This window comes from Microtus pennsylvanicus, chromosome 10 (assembly GCF_037038515.1).
Source record: "Microtus pennsylvanicus isolate mMicPen1 chromosome 10, mMicPen1.hap1, whole genome shotgun sequence".
In the NCBI taxonomy this organism is placed as follows: domain Eukaryota; kingdom Metazoa; phylum Chordata; class Mammalia; order Rodentia; family Cricetidae; genus Microtus; species Microtus pennsylvanicus.
The window spans coordinates 59697230-59719756 of NC_134588.1; the positions used below are offsets into that span (position 1 = coordinate 59697230).

The 22527-nt window shown below is 41.2% G+C and overlaps 1 long non-coding RNA gene across 1 annotated transcript; it reads right to left on the minus strand.

Annotated features, from left to right (window-relative positions):
- Window positions 1-695: 695 nt before the first annotated feature.
- Window positions 696-21660, minus strand: LOC142858295 (uncharacterized). The gene is made up of 3 exons (XR_012911998.1): window positions 21356-21660; window positions 10896-11127; window positions 696-879 (listed from the first exon to the last, which is right to left on the minus strand). It is a non-coding gene; the product is annotated as an uncharacterized LOC142858295 (long non-coding RNA).
- Window positions 21661-22527: the final 867 nt, after the last annotated feature.

Here is a 22527-nt window from a genome sequence, read left to right on the forward strand (position 1 = left end):
GGGTGTTTGGGGACGCAACCCTGCCGCCGCTCCTTATTACTACAGTCTCAGATTTCAGGTAAAGGATACTCAACCTGTGTTTTCTCACTTTTTTTATGGCTAAAAATACCCAGTCATAAGTCATAATAAATGCCGAACAAGGCTAGCCGACCCTCTTGGAAGGGTTCTCCCAGAATTCAGATGCCTTCACCGAGAGTAGAGGTAAGTGGGCTCCACAGATAAGAGCACCCATCTCCCCAAAAGGCAAACGGACAGGGCAGAGAAACAAGGGGCAAGTTCCAGGATCCCACCCTACAGTCTGAGATTTCAGGATTCCCTGATCCCAGGATCAGCAGCAGTCAGGTCCCACAGAGAGCTGGCAACTCAGAACCTCAGCTGTCCTTCTCCCCAGCAATCCGGTGGTCCAGGTCGAGTCCGTTTACCCAGCGTCTGCTGCTTCCTTGCAACACTATCACTTTGCCTTCTTCTTTCCTCGCCATCCCTTTTAGGTCATTTTTATTCTCCTCCATTTTGCTGATAATAAAACAGAGGCTCAGAGGAACAGACATGGGAGCAGAATCTCTGGAAGCTCTACTCTTTTCCCGTCTCCTCACTCAATGTAAACGCCTAGAGTGTGGTGACTACATTTTTTTTTAATCTTTGAATCCTAAATATAAAAATTATTCTGGAAACACAGTTTAATAAAAACTCTTCTCAGTGAAGCATTTATTAAAACATAGTGGCATGGGCATAATAAACATGTCTTCTCCCTCCTAGTAAGGGATGAAGCCCCTCTTCCATGCTTCTACGGTCCCCAGGAGTTCCAGGCCAATGGTCAGTCTGGGGAAGATGGCTAGAAAGATGGACAGATTCCTCCAGCCTAGCAATGGTACGTTGTCTCTAGAAGAAAGCAGAAAATGTTGTCATACATTCTCAGTTGGAATACGGATAAAGTTTCCCAGTGGCATAGAACTTGAATTTATGAATTGCATGCTGATTTCTTAAACTGTTGACGTATGTCACTTTTACAACTTTTACAAATCATTTTTCCTCTATCACTGAAAAGTCAGAGCGGGATGCTGGCAGTCACTCTCATTCTCCATTGGTTCCACTCACTCTAGAGTTAGACACTGGAAGGGCTACGGTCCTTCTCCATCCGGTGACATCAGACTTCCCAGAGCCTGTCAATAAGCTGGCAGATGCCTCCCGAATTCCCTGAGAACGCCAAGTGCCTTGGTCCTGGAAAAACGGCAAGACTTCGCACTCTCAGGCACATCGGACAAAATCGATTGGTTAACCGAAAGTGGGGAGGGCTGGGGAAATGCAACATTGAATTTCCTTCTCTGGTTCCCTGCCGGCTGGCTTTGACAGCAGATGCTGGTACATTTCAAACAAGCGTTTCACACACTTGGACTGTAAAATCTGGGCTTTTATCAAACCCTGGGAAGCTAAAACAGTAAATTGCGACTGCCCAGGGCTGGCATGGTCCCCGTGGACATGTTCACAGGCCTTGACCTTGGCAGCTCCATCAGGCAGCAGCTATGCACCAGCCTGGCCTCAAGTCCTCCCACCTGGAGTGAAGTGTCAAAACGCCCGCCAAGAGTAGTGTGTCACTGAAGCCACCGTGAGTTTTTAGTTAGGCTGGAAATTTCCAAGGGACTTTAGGAACAAAAAAAGATCAGGAGGACTCAGACAAGCCAGGCACACAGCAATTGGGTTTTTCAACAGCATATATCTGTGTGGCTCTCACCTGTTCCTGACATGTGGATACATGTCTCCCAGTAGAAGAATTGGCCAGCCAGGGCTTGAACGAATTGATTGAAACAAGGACCAAACAGGGTGGCTGACACCTAACCATGTCATTCTAAGACCTTCCTCCCCCACCAGGGACGGGGGAAATGGACCCCCACATCCCTCAGTGCCTCCAAGGAGAGAACTCGCACGATGGAGACAGTACCGATATGAAGTGAGAACCCCACAGATTAGCTTCTAACTCAGCCCCTTGAGGAAACTGTGCCAGGTTCCTGAGGAGAGGGAGACTGTGGTATAGGGCACCAACAAAGACTTGCAGCGTCTGAGGCCTTGAAAGCTATGGGGACACTGACACAAATATGATCTTCCCAGACCCACCGCCCCTCAAAGTGAGCAACAGAACAGCAGGAGAAAACACTAATGACTGATCAGAAGTGGTCACCATGGCTACTGGCCTTTCCCCAACCCCAACATGGGTCTTCTCATTGCCAGACCCGATTAAATTATATGGTGAGGCTCTAGAGTGGATAACCGAAATCGGACTTCAGTCCATGTTAAAAGGGCTACGATGCCCCCAACACAGGAGCCCCAACTGCAATTTATACACATACCAGAAATACTTGTAGTTAGTGATAGATCCAAGGATATGCCCCTTATCAGTGGGTACCTCTGAAGTACACCAGAAATGACAGGTGTCCAAATGAACCTGGCAATCAATACAACTATGGAACACATACATGCACACACGTTCTGTCTCCAAAGTAATGACAACAAGTTGGGTGGGACCGCTTTTGGAATTAGGAAGGAGATTCTATTTCAAAGACCTCAACCTTGTCTTGGGGTTCCCAAGGAACTATCCTTAAAAGACATATTTCGTTGCTTTGAGCCATTCTCCAAAAGGAATGTGTCCCGTAATGATTCAAAAACTGTGAACTGGAGACCAAGGATAAAAGTGGTAAAAGTCCAAGCCTGGTGGTCTGAATGTTGATCCCTGGAACCCACATAAACACACACACACACACACACACACACACACACATCATACATATACATCATACATAGATAGAAACATAAAACAATTTAAGTGAAAAGAAAGCTGTGGCCATAACTCCCCCAAATCTCTAGTATATGTGAGGCCCTAGGTTCAGCATTACAAAATAAGTTAAATAAATAAACATACAGCAATCTACAGGCAGAAACTGGTTGGTCAGTTTCCAAACAGATAAGTTATCAGGTGGTCCTGCTCATGTATAGAGTGAGGCTGGTCAGGCTGGTCACCTTAGGTACAGAAGATAAACCAATTAGGAGCCCTTTGATTTCCACTCTGTAATTCATCAAAACCGCTAAGCCCCATCTTCTCCCAAGGAACTTGCATGGTTTGTTTCCCCCGCCTGTTTATTACAAAGGCTGGTGACTTCACATTTGCATTGCAAATCGCTCTTTTGTGTTGACATTTCATTTGGACTTGAAGGGCCCATAATATTTTTCCACAGTTTGGGCGGGGTTAGTGGCTCTCATCCAGAAGCCAGTATTTATTCATGTTCTCAAAATACAACAGATGCTCAGCAGCTCTAATTTGAATGAATGAATAAACGAATGAATGAATTTGAAGATAGGTTTCCAACTTTGCAGAAGCAACACACATTCAACTGTCTCTAAACAATTATGAGGTTAAAACATTTTGATGTTTTTAGATTAAATTCTCATATTCATTATTTATTCATCCGTCTTTACAAATGTTTGCTCAATACCTCACTTGATTCCCTTGAAATGGAATCTAGGGACCACATCACATTCCACTATGCATCTTCAGTAGTTCCTAGTATGTGTGAAATGCTCAATAAATATTTGGCTAGTGGAAATGGGAATTCTACATGCCATTTCTTTTTCAAGGACATGCCAAACACACTCAAGCTAAAAATCTAATTTATGTATCATTTCTGAAATAAAGTGAAATACTAGCACAGACACAAGCTTGGTGGCCCTTGATATGTGCGGCACACAGACTTGGAAAGGTGTAAGGACCCATTCTTATATGATTCTGGCATGGGGGACGCAGAGCTGAACCTGGCCTCAAAGACTTATTGACTGAAAAAAGAAAAGGGAGATCCGACAGCACAGGTATGGAGGGAGGTGAGGAATAGACCATGTCCCTCAGTTCTGGAGCCAGCTCCCTAGAATATGCAAAATATTATTATTAATATATATATTATTTATTATAAAAAATTTTATATGCTATTGTCCATTATTGTATTATCATATGTAAGTTACATATAATAAAATCAATATTATTATAAAACTAATATATATTATTATATTGAATATAAATATACATTATTTCTATTTCATAAAACTATAGGTTATTGTCTATAATATTATCATATATAGATATATAATAAAATATATATTCTTACAAAAATAATATATTATTATAATATTTAATGTAAGAGTGATAATTAATAGAGACTAAAGACTGAGAGCCATGCAAAGGAACAAAGCCTATGATCAAATCTGAGAAATGTCCCATCCAAGGCTGATCATACTACGAAAAAACCTGTGGTTCATATGACTCCATCATATGACTCCATCCTTGTATTGAAGGCCTAGGAGATGTTTGAAGGGAAGAAATAAAACATCTTGAGCCAATTTTTTATCTACCTGCCTCTCCCTCTCTTTCTCAATATGATCCATAGTAGACCCTGAGAAGTGTGTTCAAGTTTCATTATGTTACTTTGATAAAACACTCTGACCACAAAGCAAATCATGCAAGAAAGGATTTATGTGGCTTCCACTTCCATGTCACAGTTTACCATTGAGGTGAATCAGGACAGGAACTCAAGCACGAACTAGAAGCAGAAGAAAATGACCTAAAAAAATAACTGAGGAGAATGTTTGAGGCTCTTAAAGAAGAAATAAAAAATTCTCTGAAGAAAATGGAGGAAAAGACAAACAAAAAAGTTGGAAGAAATCAGCAAATCCCTTAAAGAAAATAAAGAAAGAGCAAATAAGCAGGTGAAAGAAATGATTCAAGACTTGAAAATCAAAATAGAGACAATAAGGAAAACACAAACTGAGGAAATTATAAAAATATTAATTAGGAGAAAACGATCAGGCATCACAAGTGCAAGCATAAACAGCAGAATACAAGAGATGAAAGAGAGAATCTCAAGCATTGAGGATACAATAGAGGAAATAGATTCATCAGTCAAAGAAACCCTAAATATAACAAAAGCTTAACACAAAATATCCAGGAAATATGGGATACCATGAAATGACCAAACTTAAGAATAATAGGGATAGAAGAAGGAGAAGTCTAGCTCAAAAGCACAGATATTCAACAAAATCATAGAAGAAAACTTTCCAAACCTAAAGAAAGATATGCTAATGAAGATACAAGAAGCTGAAAGAACACTAAATAGACTAGACTAAAAATAAAATCCTCTTGCCACATAATAATCGAAACACTAAACTTATAGAATAACGAATATTAAGAGCTGCCAAGGGAAAAGACCAAGTAACATACAAAGGCAGACCTATCAGAATTAAAACTGACTTCTCAATAAAAACAATGAAAGCAAGTAGGTCGTGGTCAAGTGTAATACAAATATTAAGAAACCATTGATGCCAGCCCAGACTACTATACCCAGCAAAACTTTCAATCACCATAGGTGGACAAAACAAGATATTCCATGACAGAGCCTGATTTACCAATACCTAGCCACAAACCCAGCCCTACACAAAACACTGGAAGGGAAATTCCAATCCAAGAAAATTAACTACATCCACAAAAACACAGACAATAGAAGATCTCACAGCAGCAAACCCCAAATAACATCACCAACAACAAACACTAAAATAACAGAAACTAGCAATCACTGGGAATTAATATCCCATAATATAAATGGACTCCACTCACCTATAAAAAGACATAGGCTAATAGATTGGTTACAAAAACAGAATCCATCCTTCAGCTGCATACAAGAAACACACCTCAACCACAAAGACAGACATCACCTCAGAGTAAAGGGTTGGGAAATTTTTTTCCAATCAAATGGACCTAATGAACAAGCTCGTATAGCTATCCTAATATCTCAAAAAAATAGACTTCAAACTAAAATCAAATGAAAGAGACAAAGTAGAACATTTTATATTAGTTACAAGAAAAATCCATCAAGAGGAAATCTCAATACTGAACATCTATGCCCCAAACACTAGTGCACCATCATATGTAAAAGAAACACTATTAAAGCTTAAATCATACATTAAACCCCACACACTAGTAGTGGAAGACTTCAACACTCCCCTCTCACCACTGTACAGGTCAATCAGACAAAAAATGAACAGAGAAATAAGAGAACTAACAAATGTTATGACTCAAATGGACTTAACAAACATCCTAGAATATTCCATCCAAACAGAAAAGAATATACCTTCTTCTTAGCACCTCATAGAACCTTCTCAATAATTGACCACATACTCGGTAACAAAACAAACCTCAAAAAATATAAAAAAATTGGAATAACCCAATGCACCTTATCAGATCACAATGGTTTAAAACTAGAAGTCAACAGCAATACTAATTCCAGAAAACCCACAAACACATGGAAATTAAACAATGCTCACCTGAATCATCAATGGATCAAGGAAGAGATAAAGGAGAAAATTAAAGACTTCCTAAAATTCAATGAAAATGACCACACAACATACCCAAATTTATGGGACACAATGAAAGCAGTGTTAAGAGGCAAGTCCATAGCACTAAACGCCTACATAAAGAAGCTGGAAAAATCCCACACTAGTGAATTAACAGAACATTTGAAAACTTTAGAACAAAAAGAAGCAAACTCACCTAAGAGAACTATAGGACAAGAAACAATCAAATTGAGAGCTGAAATCAACAAAATAGAAGCAAAGAAAACAATACAAAGAATCAGTGAGACAAAGAGTTGGTTCTTTGAGAAAATCAACAAAATAGACAAACCTTTATCCAAACTAACCAAAAGGCAGAGAGAGAATATCCAAATTAACAAAATCAGAAATGAAAGGGGGGACATAACAACAGACATGGAAGAAATCCAGAGAATCATCAGGCCATAGTTCTAAAATCTGTACTCCACAAAATTGGAAAACTTAAAGGAAATGAACAATAATTAAATCAAGAACAGATAAGAAAATTAAATAGACCTATAACTGCTAAAAAAAAAATTGAAACAGTCATCAAAATCTCCTAACAGAAAAAAGCCAAGGACGAGAAGTTTCAGTGCAGAATTCTACAAGATTTTCGATACCATTACTCCTCAAATTGTTCCACACAATAGAAACAGAAGAAGTATTGCCAAACTCGTTTTACAAGGCTAGAATTACCCTGATACCTAAACCACACAAAAACATTACTAAGAAAGAGAATTACAGAGCAATCTCACTCATGAATATTGATGCAAAAATATTCATTAAAATACTGGCAAACCAAATCCAAGAACACATCAGAAAAATCATCTACCATGATCAAATATGCTTTATCTCAGAGATTCAGGGATGGTTAGACATATGAAAATCTGTCAATGTAATCATCATATAAACAAACAGAAAAATAAAAACCACATGATCATCTCATTAGATGCTGAAAAAACCTTTAACAAAATACAACATCCCTTCATGATAAAGGTCTTGGAGAGAACAGGGATACAGGGAACATACCTAAACATAATTAAGGCAATATACAGCAAACCAACAGCCAACATAAAACTAAATGGAGAGAAACTCTGAGTGATTCCACTGAAATTAGAAACAAGACAAGGTTGTCAACTCTCTCCATATCTATTCAATATAGTACTGGCTAGAGCAATAAGACAACAAAAGGAGATCAAGGGGATACAAATGGAAAAGAAGAAGTCAAACTCTCCCTATTTGTAGATGATATGATGGTTTACATAAGTGACCCAAAAATTGTACCAGGGAACTCCTACAACTGATAAACACCTTTAGTAATGTAGCAGGATACAAGATTAATTCAAAAAAATCAGTAGCCCTCCTTTATACAGACGATAAAAACATCACCCTTCACAATACCAAAAATAACATATCTTGGAGTAACTCTAACCAACCAAGTAGAAGACCTATATAATAAGAACTTTAAATCTTTGAAAAAAGAAATTGAAGAAGACACCAGAAAATGGAAGGATTTCCCATGCTCTTGGGTAGGTCTAATTAACATAGTAAAAATGGCAATCTTATGAAAAACAACCTACAGATTCAATGCAATGTCCAGCAAAATTCTTTACAGACCTCGAAAGAATAATACTCAACTTCGTATGGGAAAGGAAAAAACCCAAGATAGCCAAAACAATCTCGTACAATAAAAAAATTTTGGAGGCATCACAAACCCTGACTTTAAACTCTACTACAGAGCTGCAGTACTGAAACAGCCTGATATTGGCATAAAAACAGACAGGACGACCAATGGAACCGATTTGAAGACCAGGATATTGATCCACACACTTTCGAATACCTGATTTTTGACAAAGAAGCAAAAAATATCAAAAGAAAAAAAGAAAACATATTCAACAAATGGTGCTGGCATAACTGGTTTTCAACATGTAGAATAATAAAAACATGCATATCTATTGCCATGCACAAAACTCAAGTCCAAATGGATCAAATACCTCAACATAAAAACAACCACTGAACCGCACAGAAGAGAAGTACTCTTGAACGCATTAGCATAGGAGACCACTTCCTAAATATAACCCCAGTAGCACAGACACTGAGAGCAACAATTAATAAATGGGACCTCCTGAAACTGAGAAGCTTCTGTAAAACAATGGACACAGTCAATAAGACAAAACGACAGTCTACAGAATGGGACAAGATCTTCACCAACCCCACATTGGACAGAGGGATGATCTCCTAAATATACAAAGAACTCAAGAAATTGGTCATCAAAATAACAAATAATCCAATAAAAAAATGGGGTACAGACCTAAACAGAGAACTCTCAACAGAGGAATCTAAAATGGCTGAAAGACATTTGAGGAAATGCTCAACATCCTTAGTCCTCAGAGAAATGCAAATCAAAACAACTCTGAGATTCCATCTTACACCTGTAAGAACGGCCAAGATCAAAAACACTGGTGACAACTTATTCTGGAAAGAATGTGGGGCAAAATGAGCACTTCTTTATTGCTGGTGGGAATGCAAATTGGTACAGCCACTTTGAAAATCAGTATGGCAAATTTTCAGAAAATTATGAAACAATCTACCTCAAGACCCAGCAATACCAGTTTTGGGTCTATACCCAAAGGATACTCAATCGTACCACAAGGACATGTGCTCAACTATGTTCATAGCAACTTTGTTTGTCATAGCCAGAACCTGGAAACAACCTAGATGCCCCTCGACTGAAGAATGGATAAAGAATATGTGGTGTATTTACACAATGGAGTATTACTCAGAGGTTAAAAACAATGACATCTTAAAATTTGTGGGTAAATGGACAAATCTAGAAAACATCATATTGATTGAGGTAACCCAGACCCAGAAAAACAAATATAATATCTATTCACTCATAAGTGACTTTTAGACTAAAGCAAAGAAAAACAAGCCTTCAATTCACAATCTCAGAGAACCTAGACACCAAAGAGGGCCCTAAAAGAAACACACACGGTGGATCTAACCTACATGGGAAGTAAAAAAAGACAATCTCCTGAGTAAATTGGAAATTTGGAGATTATGGCGGAGGGTAGAGGCGGGGGGGAGGAAGGGAGGCGAGAGGAGAAAACTATACAGCTCAATAAAAAACAATAAAAAGAGACAAGTTCTGCCCACTCCTGATCTCTGTCTCTCCCCCATGTCGTTCTTCTGAAGAGGCAGGTCTCTGCCTCTCTCACGCCGCTCACTCTCTCCCTTCTCTCTCCCTCCTTCTGTCTCTGGCTCTCCATCCCTCCCATTTTCCCTTTAATCTCAAACTCCACACTCAAGCTCTCTCTGCATGGCGTATTTTGTCACCCACCGCATCTGGGTCCAACCTGCTCCGGGACACCACAAAGGTCCCTCTTGTGCTGTATCATAAGAGATAGTGCCACGCAATCTTATCCAGTTCTATTGTGGCCAAACTAGTGTGACTGCTGTAATCTGATTACAGGATAAATTCAGATCTTTATTCAGATTCTTGACTCCCTGCTCTAGGGATGCAAGAAATGGCCATTTAGAACATGGAATAATCATCTAAAATTGATTACCTCACTGCTTATTTCTAAGGTGAACTACAGTCGAAGGTGGAAAGGTTTCAGGCTCCTTCTTGCCTGTCCCTGGCTGTGACTATACCAGCAATAGCACAAATTCAGTTCTTACACAGGCCCCTCTTCATTTTTAAGCTTGCAATAAAATTCAGAGAAGTTGGAGGGAAAAATAAGAATAAAAAAAGAACAAGAGTATGTGGAGATTGCTAAGCTGGTGCAAACACCACTATATTTATAATTTTGCCAAGAAGCACTTGCTCAGCTGAGGCATGACGGTAACTCAGGCTGAAGAGGGCATGGCAAATGTCACAAAGTAGATGAATCTGAGGGACTGTTAGGAGACAGAGTCTGAGGTGCCTAATGAATCTTGGGGCGTTTCTTGATCTATTGCCATGTGTCATCCATGAACTGTCTTCTTCAACTCTCCACCCACCTTTTGAGAGTGCTCCTATTCTTATCAACGTTTTCACAAAGCAGAAGCTGGGACATCAAGCAGAACCACCCAGCTTGTAAGTGGCAGAGCCAAGATGCGAGCCCAGCCCTCAAGTATCAATCCTCTTATCCTTCCCTCTTAATCATCATGCCACATGGTTGAGGTTTCTGGCTTGGGCAGCAGAGAGAATGATGACACCATTTAACTGAAGGACAGCATTGCTCATGGGAGGATTCGTGGATCTGAGTGGGAAGAAAACGCACGTGGGAGGGACATTCAAATGCAAATGAGGAGCCAAGAGTGTAGAATTCATAAGACCGGTCTGGGGAGCATTGGGCACAAGACAGACAGAGATTTGAGAATCAGCTGGAAACAGGCAATAATCACGATTCACCCTTCCCCTCCTTTGGAAGGATGCTGAGTTTGGATGCAGCTTCACTGCTTCTGGAGGGACGTGGAGCCGAGAAGATAGATGTCAGTAAAAATTAGATTACCTGGACCAAAGTACTGGGAGGTCCACCGAGGCTCAGAACGGTCTCCTCCATCTCTGATCCCATGCCGTTCTCAGTAGCCGCATGGCACTAGGCTCCTGGTGTTCTGGGATCCCAGCCTTCCCAAGCCATCTGGGTACCGATGCTTCATGCCTGTGACACAGACAAGACACAGACATCCTGCTGCTTTCATACCGATTAGCTCCTCCTTAAGACACTCACGTCTCCACGACGCCTGCCAAAATGGTAACAGACAGATAATACACTGTCATTAACACATCCCTGTCTACTTAAAACTCTCTGGAGAAGCAAGCAGATGAGTCTTGGAGTTAGCTCAGCAGTGGGGATTATTGTCTGGCTAATTATAAACAGCGCTGTCAGACTGTAGCAGATACTAAGAGGGGTACAGCCACCCTGTCGGCCCTAAAGATTGATGTGTCTCTGTTAAAAGACACCAGCACAACACTCAGGACAACTGGAGATCAGCACCTGGGAGGCTGAGGCAGGAGGAACTTAAAGACAGATTGTGTTTTGTAGAGAGACTCTGAAAAAAAAACAGACATAGAAACTTAAAGAAGCCCTTAAAGGGGCCATGACTCCCTGGCAACCAGTCATCCCCATGCCCCACCACTGCCTCATGTCCCATGTTTGCAGTATTTGCATGTTGTGTGAATTTGAAATTAAACCAGTTTGGTAATAAAATACCATATAAGCATGAAAGTTTCAAAGTTAGATCACCAACGGCTTTGCAGTTTTCATATTTGTCTTTGAGGTGACTAACTGTGGGGACCTAGATGGTGCCATATTGAAAGCACACTCAAGCACCCTTTGAAGAGGCTCATGTGGTCAGGAGCTGAAAGCCCAGACAAGTGCCCATTCCAGTCTGCCAGTGTAGTGTGACTTTTCCTAGGAAGCCTACGACAAGCTCTTCACCCCAAATAGTGCAATGACAAGAGACCAAAGGAAAAGCCTTGTTGGTAAATCAATGAGTTCTTTGGACTTTTTTACAGGGCCATGGGTGAGGAGTTCATTACAGGAGCCTGGGTGAAGCAGGTGTGTCACCGAAAAGCTCACTCTGGCATGGGCGATGTGCCAGGAAAGCTGCATCCCTAGAGTGGCCTGCCCAGCTCCCAGACTGCTCTGCCAATATGACCTCTCTCCCGACAGGGACTTATGAATCTTGTCATTTTCTGAGCTTTCTATATCTTCAAGCCTTTTCTCCCACGGCTAGGAAGGGCATATGCAATCAGGATTTAGCTTCTCTGGCCTGTCTACCTTCAAAGCTCCATCTTTGTCCTCCACCGTGCTGAGTTTTCTGGAGATAACACAGCACTCTCTCCAGCTCTGTGGCTGAGGAAATGACCTGTCACCCCAGGCTCATTTTCTCTGCTGCAAAGTCGCCGGCTTCTAAGGTCCCAGATATTTCTGATACTCTTTAGCACCATGCTCCCTCTCACTATCAATAACATCTGCCTTCTGTCAAGAGCAGGTTTTTCTCAACGAGTTTCTTCTAGCTTGGCTTCAGCTCTCATGAAGAGCTTTAACTGTAGCAAAGGGGCTTCAAGAAACACCTCTAAACTGAGTGTGGTGGCTCACGCCTTTAATGCCAGCACACTTGGGAGTCAAAGACAGGTGGACTTTTGTGAGTTCAAGGCCACCTTGGGCTATATAGTGAGTTCCAGAAGAGCCAGGGCTACACAGAGAAAACTTGTCTCAAAAATCAAAACAAAAAACTAAAAGATACATACATATGATAGACAGAAAGATAGATAGATAGATGATAGATAGATAGATAGATAGATAGATAGATAGATAGATAGATAGATAGATAGATAGATTTTAGATAGATCTCTGAAAGAACTGAGAAATTTAACTTATGAAGAAAGCAGAAATTCTCTTTCTAGAGTTTTTCAGAACAATTTATGAACACCATCTTCCCGGGTGTTCTTCCATTAGCTGAGAAAATCAGACTGAAGTACTTATGTCAGAAGGACTGGAGATGCTGTGTGCCCACCGCCATCCTATTTTGCCCTTTCTTGTTCTAAGTCTAGAACACCTGCCAGATTTAGAAGCCTGACTGATGGGTAACGACTTCATCCAAAGACTCTAGAATCATTACTCTCATCATTTACCAACAACTGCTACCTGGAGGTTTTCAAATCTCAGGTTAGAAAATCCCCTTAAAGGGAAGCTGATAGGATCGCTGCTACACATTTCAAGAATGTGGTGCTTTGTTAGATCCTGTTGACACTTCACTGTTGCCACAGGAATTCATCTTTCCCTCCTCTCTCATTGCCTTTGTCCATGTCGTCCTTCCTTTCATTTCCTCTCTCCCTCTACTCATTCCTTCCTCTTATACTCTTGGCTTTCCATACTCTGGACCAAGACACAAAATGAAATAAAAGACACAGGGGCACAAGTTTAAGGAAACTGGATACAGTAATCGCACAACACACACATACACACACAAGTGTGCAAGATCTCTCAGATAAGCCAGTGGTTATAACCTAGTGTTATATGAGGGCGAAGACAAAATGAATAGGAGTGGAGAAGAAGGGATTTTATCTGAAGACAGCAGGAACAGATCTGTGCAAACAATTGGAGAAAATGAAGATGTATTTCCAAGTTAACTGAGAAATTTGCTCGAGTGTGGAAAGCCTAATGTATTTTATTTTTGTGTATGAGTGTTTTGTCTGCCTATATATAAGTACCCCACACACATACTTGTTGCCTGCAAAGTCAGAAAAAGACATTGGAACTGGAGTTAAACATGGTTTGTTAGCTGTCATGCGTGCCGGGTTCTCTGTAAGAACAAGTGTTCTTAACCATTTTACCTGTTTCTCTATGGCTGGGGAAGTCCTAGGGGGAAACTTACTGTAAATGGATGTTTCTCTCCTGCCCACTTTTATCCTGGCAACTGCTTCCAAATCACCACAGAGACTTAATATTATTTATAAATGCTCAGCCAGTAGTGCAGACTTGTTACTGCCTAACTCTTATACATAAATTAACCCATAATTCTTTTTTTAAATGTTTTTATTGAGCTATACATTTTTCTCCACTCACCTCCCTTCCTCTCTCCTCTCCTTCTGCCCTCTTCCATGGTCCCCATGTTTCCAATTTACTCGGAGATCTTATCTTTTTCTACTTCCTATGTAGATTAGATCCATGTACATCTCTCCTAGGGTCCTCATTGTTGTCTAGATTCTTTTGGATTGTGAACTGTAGGTTGATTTTTCTTTGTTTTATGTCTAAAAGCCACTTATGAGTGAGTACATATGATATTTGTCTTTCTGGATCTGGGTTACCTCACTCAATATGATATTTTCTAGATCCACCCATTTGCCCACAAAATTCAAGGTGTCATTATTTTTTTCCACTGTGTAGTACACCATTGTGTAAATGTACCACATTTTCCTTATCCATTCTTCAGTACAGGGGCATTTAGATTGTTTCCAGGTTCTGGCTATGACAAATAATGTTGCTATGAAAATAGCTGAGCACATGTCCTTGTGGTACGATTGAGCATCCTTTGGGTATATACCCAAAATTGGTATTGCTGGCTCTTGAAGAAGGTTGTTTCCTAATTTTCTGAGAAATGGCCATACTGATTTCCAAAGTGGCTGTACCAGTTTGCATTCCCACTAGCAATGCAGAAGTGTTCCCTTTGTTCCACAACCTCTCCAGCATAAGTTGTCATCAGTGTTTTTGATCTTGGCCATTCACTTACAGGTATAAGATAGAATCTCAAAGTTGTTTTGATTTGCATTTCTCTGATGACTTTTGATGTAGGATTCCACTCTGTATGTTGTGAATATTATTGGTTAATAAAGGAACTGCTTTGGGCCTATAGCAAGCTATAGGGGAACAGAGGAAAACTAAACTGAATGCTGGGAGAAAGAAGGAGAGGGACAGAGAGAAGCCATGGAGCAACCACCAGAGATACATGCTGGGATATTTACCCGGTAAGCCACGGCCACGTGCCAATACACAGATTAATGGAGATGGGTTAAAGTAAGATGTAAGAGTTAGTAAATAAGAAGCTAGAGCTAATGGGCCAAGCAGTGATTTAATTAATGGAGTTTCTGTGTGATTATTTCAGGTCTAAGCAGCCGGAACAAAACAAGCAGCCTTCCTTCAATAGTCTCTGAGACATTTTAGATTCCTCTGTTGAGAATTCTCTGTTTAGGTATTTGTAGGTGTGTGAATTGATATCTGGGTCTTTGAACAGTTCCATTGGTCCTCCTGTCTGTTTTTATGTCAATACCAAGCTGTTTTCAGCACTGTAGCTCTGTAGTAGAGTTTGAACTCAGTAATCCATAATTCTTATCTAGGTTTAGGCATGTGGCCTGGTACCTTTTCTCAGTACAGGATTTTCATCTGACTCTTGCTGCATCTGCTGGCGACCCTCTAACTCTGCCCTTCTCCTTCCCATCATCTTTATCTTGGTTGCCCGGCCTATACTTCCTACCTGGTTACTGGCCAATTCATGTTTTATTAACCCAATTCAAGTAACAAATCTTTAAAGTGTACTACTGTGGTTTACTTAAATTGGCATGGGTCTGGCTGACTTCTAAACATCTTTGTTGATACCCACAGACGAATGCTGCTATCAGCATTGGTCTGAGAAGTTTCTCTACAATGCACAGTAATGACTGCAGACACCTGCATTGCTCCAGGTGCTAGGAATAAGGGATGCTTGAGTTCTCGGCCTTAAACAGAACATCAATACCACCGCCCCTAGTCTCAAGGAATATTAGAGAAGAAAAGGTGGAAAGACTTCAAGAGCTGAAAGAGAAGAAGATGAAACACAAAATGCTGTCTTCTAGGACAGATACAGCCATTGCAGTCATGAACTCAGAGCCACTTCAGATGTCAGCAGGGGGTCTGCAGAAGACTTTATTTGTCAACATCCAGTCATGGAAGAGAGAGGGCCTCATAGGACCCTACCCACTCCCTGCTGAACTATTAGTTACTAATGGGTTCAGGGGAGGGCAGGTCATTATCTTCAGAGTCGAAGGCTCCATTGAATAGTACTGTGCCCATATTTGCTCAGATGGCCCTGGTTAAACTCAGTGAGTCATAAAACAAAACAAAAAGATGGAGGAAAGAACCTGCAGGGAAGAGAGGGTGTTGGCATTGGTGGGAGGCAGATAAGGGAGCATGGGGGGGGGGTAAGAATAATCAAAGTACATGATATAAATGTATGGCATTTTCAAAGAACAAATTGAATTAAGAAAATAAATACTGACCTGTCTCTAAGCCTAATTTTCCACACCTGAGAAAGAAAATTAATGTTGTCGTGAGGATAAATTAAATGAGATAGTGCACATGACCAGAGTTTGTAAGTGGTAAGGGGAACACAGACTACAAAGAATGATCTTAAGACTTGAATCTGTGTCTAGTCATGTAAATTCCACATTTGTGTGACACCGGCTGTTCTGTCAACTCTAAACTGGGCATGAGTCATGGTTAAAGTGAGGTTGATTAGTTTGAGTTTTTGTTGACTTTAAAGAGCTGTGATGTGTTCTACAATACTGTACCGAAATAAATAGCATACTCCTTAGAACCAAATGGGAGGAACAGGGAAAAAGCATCTCTGCTGGCATCGGTAGGGAAGAATGAATGAGAAATAAGGGCCAGCTTTAGCAAGATGATCACATGTTCTGCCTCGGTCCAATCTGATCTTATTACTGAATGCTCTGCAGCCCTCTGCACTTATTTAACTACTATGATTCCTAACTTATGGGTTTTGAGATATCATTATGGTCTCCTCCTCTAATGAAATGAGTGGTTTTAACTCAGTTAGCCCATTAGTAGTCCTTGGCAAGGCCTGAAATATCATGTTAGGGACTTGACAGATGACAACAGCCATGCCAGGACCACTTTCTTCCCGTGATCTCACTTGGCCTTGCTGGGTACAGAGAAGTTATTTGTAATATCAGATCAGAATAGAACTTGTGTCTCCATGTGGGTCCTCCTGGAGGCCCATAGGACCAATCACGCTTAGACTGCCCTGTGGGTGGATTACATTGCAAGGCTCAACCTCTAAGTAGTGGCTTCAAGGGTCTGAGCTAGAGAAGCACTTCTATTGGTAGTATTCTGGGCAGTGTATTCAGGTGGCTGCTACATTACATAGTTGGTGGATATGAATGCCTCTTTTGTGAAAGGAACGCCCTGATTTTGATGACCTACTAGAGTCTCTGGCTAAAGTGGCCACCGATGCTTCTGTTAGGAACTTAAAGAGCAGTAAGAATGAACCAGGGGTGCTCTGGTTCTTACAGAAAGCAGCTCAATTTTCTCAAACTGAAAGAGGACCATGGTAGCCTCTGGTTGCTCAAATACTTCAAAGAGCAGATGCAGAAGCTCACTAAAGGTGTAAGACAAAAATGGAATTGGAATAAAGACATTTTCATACAAACAAAACGAAGGACATTTGCCACATGCAGACATGCATTAAATGAAACTTTGGCGTGTTTCAAACTGCAAAGAAATTATCCCAGATGAATGGGCGTAGATGCAGCGAGAAAGAAAAAGGTGGAAGGAAAAAGCAAAGTATGTGTGCAATGTTGGCTGCAGAACTAATAATAAATATGTCTTGCAGAATTTGAAATATACATAAGCCAAAAACATGATAACAACAGCATGTAAGTCAGCAAGGATAAATGGAGTCTAAGTACCCTGGGCTTTCTGGGACAAGGTTAACCGTATCAATTAATAATAGGCTATAAGTCAAAATTGCTGTCACTTAGTTATTAACAACATGATACAAATGGTCCACTTCAAACCTAACAGATGGAGGAGAAGAATATTTTAAAGTCAGTCTAATAGAAAGGAGGAGAAGGAAAATAAGGATTTGAAGCAGGTAGGATGAAGAAAACTAGAATGAGATAGTGGAGATACACCGAAACGGATTGTGATCATATTAAGTGGAAGTAGGGTGAATATTCCCATTGACAAGATCATCCTCCTGGACATAAGAACAAGCATGGCTATGTCCTCCTCCCGGGGCAAGCATGAGGAAAGGAGAAGTCGACAATAAAATAATAGGAAAACTCATGTCACATAAACGCTAACACAGAAAAGACTCACGAGCCCCGTCACAGAGCCAAAGGCAAAAAGCATTAAGAGGATACTTCATTTTGATAAAAGGCTTAATTTGCCAAGAAGACATAACACTTTAAAATTTTTATGTACTTAATAGCTTCATCTCAAAAATAAATGAAGCAAGATCTGACTCAACGACTAGAGGAATCAACAAATCCATAAAGGCAGTGGGAGATTTAAATACACCTCTCTCCGCAATTGCTGTAACAAGCGAGAAAGGATCATAAGGAAATAGAAAATCTGAGCAACGTGTGTAACAAGCCTAACCTAACTGACATATTTAGAGCAGCGTAGCAGCAACTGCAAATCACACATTCATTTCAAGCTCACTCAGACACTTTTCGAAAACTAACCATATGCTGCGCTGTAAAGCAAGTCTCAACGAATTTCAGAGGATAGAAATCAACTGACTATCTTTAACTACCATGCAATTAAGCCAGAAATCAATAAAAAGATGACTAGGATCCCCATATGTTTTGAAATTAAGAAACACACCATCTAAATATCTCCTAAAGAAATCACAATGAGAATGAGAACACAGTCAGCCTTCCATTTCTGCAGGCTGTACAGCCACAAATTCAGCCAACCAAAGTCCAAAACTGTAGTTAGAACTGCAGTGGTTTGACCTATACTGAGCATTCACAGGGCTTTCCGGGCCGTTATTCGGCAAGCAAAAGTATTTGCATTATTAGTGCATATTCTAAGTAATCTAGAGATTATGTAACAGATACAGGAAGGTCTACATAGGTTATACAAAAATGCCCTTTATGTAAGGAATTCTTGGCTCAATATCCAGTAAACAGTAGCATTTGCATTGTTATTAGGTATTATAAGTAATCTAGAAATTATTAAACACATACGGGGATGTACACAGACTATATTAAAATATGCATTTTATGTAAAAGACTTCCTCACTCATAAGAGATCCTACAACCAATTCCCAGAGGACCCTGAGGGACCACTGTATAGTTTAAGTGGTGGAAAAATGCTGTGATTAAAATTAGTAACTGGGATCCACCTAAATCACTATTAGAAAAGAAGCTAAAGCCCCATGAATTCTTAATCATGCTTTGTAATTTCAACATTTACCCTCCAAAGGCCCGTCTACTTATCCTAGCCAGATCCCCAAGCCTGATAAACTCTGTCAGTCTCCTAGACTGAACCTACCACACTGCTAATCTCATGTCTTCTTCTGGGTCCTCACCGCTTGTCCACTGTGGAGCAATGAGCAGAGAGCATTGTGTTTCTTCATCTGTAACTTTAGTGCCGTGCATACATGGCTAGCTAGGACTTGCTGAGTGTCTGTTCAGTTTAATAGAAGTGTCAGCATGGCTCAGCTATCCCATTTTCTCTGGGAGTTAGGGGGAACCAGTGGCCTTTGGCACAGCAGGCACACACTCTACCACTAACCACACCCTCAAGCCCCAAAGTGCCCAGTGTCTACTACAAATGCTCACTCTCCCTATGGTGACTGTCAAGGCTTTAGGGGGACTTGTAATGATGGTTTTATGAGAACCAGTTTCCAAGCCAAAGCGCGGATAATATTTCTAACAAGTTCTAATCCATTGGTAAGAGCTTTGTCAGTTAAGACTTAAATGTGGAAAGCTCTGAGAAGTTTGAGATCACACCTGATAGCTCCAGGACCAGCTTCCAATACAAAGATTCTGTTAGTGTGAGTTATTTTTCTTTCTTTCACGTGTGTGCACACGTGTTAAGGCCTGAGGTTGATGCGGAGAGTCTTCCTTGATTGCCGTTCTTCTTAGTCATTGAGGCAAGGTCTCTCAATCGAACCCAGAGCTCACTGATTCAGCTAGTCAGCCTGCTCTGGGGATTCCTTCTCTCTGGCTTCCAAGCACTGGAATTATAGGCAGGTCACCACATGTATCTGACATGTACGTGGGTTCTGGGTATTGAACTCTGCCCTCACACTTGGGAAGCAAAGGCTTTAACTAATAAGCAATCTCCCTAGCCCTGGTGTAGCTTTAAAAAAAAATAATACTAAATAAAGTTGGGAGAAATATCATTTACTTTAAGCCTGACAATGTCAGGAAGAAAGCAAGCTCTATTTCCTCCCATTGTGAGTAACGGCTGAGTAGCATCCCAGACGCGGCCGCTTTTATTCTGAATTGATAAACTCTGAGGATACTGATCCATGAATTGGGGGATTTTCCTTCTTATCAATGACTTGGAATCCAGCTAATAGCAGATGAAAGAGTTCCGTGCACAAACGATTGATTTTTTTTTTCTAGGCATTTACGAGAAAGCAGCCATTCAATGCCCAGGAAGAATGGCAGCTCATTTCTCTCCCTTTGTCTGAGCCGGCTGCTAACCTACAAGAATCAGAGAGCAGCCTGGATTGAAAGGTCAGACTGGAAGGTGTAGTTATCTCCAGAAGAGGTCGCATAAATCTTTGAATTTCCTGAGATAACAAAAGCCTACTGAAAACACAGTCAGGCTGATTCCGCTAGCTGCTCCTCTATTCTGTTAAAAAGACCCCCAGCCCTGGAATAGAACAAAAGCAAAAGCATGCTAGCTCCCCAGGTCCATCTGACTGCCGCTTTCCACCTGCGTTGTCTCGGGGAACTTTCTGGGGAAGCTTCAATCTCCTTATGTATAAGTTACTAAAGGGGATTAAAATGGTTTTGTAAATGTCACTTCAACCTTTGCTTCTTAGGAAAGACAACCATGGCACCTCCCCATGAGGGCACTCAGAGCAGCGGACTACATTGTCACAATGTGGACTCCCGCTCTCTTGGGTGGAGCTGACCACAGACCGGTGTAATGCTGCTATTTCATCTTAACGTACCTGCGAGCCTCTCTCCCTTGCCATCTTCTGCCTTTATTTCCTCTCTCTCTTTTTCTTCTCCTTCCCCTTTCTAAGTCCCAAGCCAAGTCATAAGAAAGGCCATGTAAATCAGGCAGGCAGAGTTAGGAGTGTAAAAGAGAAAGGGGATGAAAGGAGGAGCAGGCTAGCATCTTATGCCCTGCAGGTGGGTCTGGCTTTTCCCACTCACCTCGACAACCTCACCCACACCCTTCTCTCAAGGTAGACATCCCCTAGGTAGAACACACCCAGTCCTCTTATTTCCAGGTCACTGCTCAGAAAGCTAGGCTCAAATACCCAACAGCCATGACGCATCTCCACTTTTGTGTTCATAAGCCCTTCAGGCTCCTCGCCTCTAGACTGACTCACCCCTCCCCACCCACTCTCCTGCCTACAAGCTGCCGCTGCTTCAGAGAAGCCCACTTTAAGTAATGGCGCCATTATATGCCCAGATTCCAAAGGCCAAAAGTGGAAGGCAACCTCAGCACTTCCTGTCCATCAGCACCCACCCACCTCTGTCCCCGGCTCTCACCTGCCCACCTCCTCTGTCATCAGACTGTCACCAGCCTGCCTCCTCCAGGGACTGCTGCTGCTGACATCCAGATCTCTGATTGGTGCTCCCTTGTGACTTCCTGCTCCTTTTATATGTTTTTTAAATCTGTGTTCTAAACTTCTGTCGCATGAACTTCCAAATCATTAATTTTGTTTTCAATAGGATCATTTCCTTTTTGATTTTTAAATTTAAAAATCACAGCTGCTGTTTTTGTTCGGGTTTGGTTCAGCTTTCTGGCTCTGGGTCTTTCATACATGCAATGGTTTTCTTAAGTAAGATCCATGTCTATCTTCTCCAATTGCTGTCTTCAAAGGAATTTCTTCTCAGGGAATTCTTGTCTCCTCTGTGACCGTTGAAAATGCCTAAGTGCCCTGAGCTCTTGGCTCTGTTTTTGCCCTGGATTCCAGGGACAGCTATAAGAATGGCAATGACTTCAGGAGCCCTGGAAACTGTAGCACCCAAGGAGCCACTTTGGGTAGTGGGCAACACATGTGTGCGCGCGCACACATACACACACACGTGCACACACACACGTGCACACACACAGAGCCTCTACAAGAAGTCCTGCTGCTCCCTATCTGCTCAGCCATGGGACCACAGCTCTCAGAAGGGAGGTGACCCAGTTCATACCACATATCTACCTAAAAAACAGAGGCTAGCAACTATGCTGGGATCACATTGAGCTGGCGCTGATCTCTGAAGCCCCTGGAGTTACCAGAAAGTGAAGAATGCTGTGACAAGGTCCCTTTCTTTCCTAGAAAGAGGAACAACAAGGACTCCAGAATAAGAATGCCTGGATTGTGTGGTCCCACCTCCTCCACCAGCCAGCTGGGCATCTTTACCAGCTCACTTGTCTCTCTGGACATCTGCTTCCTCACTGGAAAAAAAATAGTGATAAAGTGTGCTTTGTCTATTTCACAGGATTTTATAAGGTTTTAGGAAGAAAATGTTTTCAATGTATGCTTTGAAAGCTAAAAAAAATAATATAAAAATGAAACTGTCCTACTAAGTGTTATAATTTGAGGGACGCTATAAACATCGGGGAGCTAGAGAAATGGCTGATGATTAAGAGTTCTTGCTGCTCTTGCAGAGGACTCAGGTTTGCTTCTCAACACCCACATAGCAATTCGCAAAGACCTGCAAATCCAGTT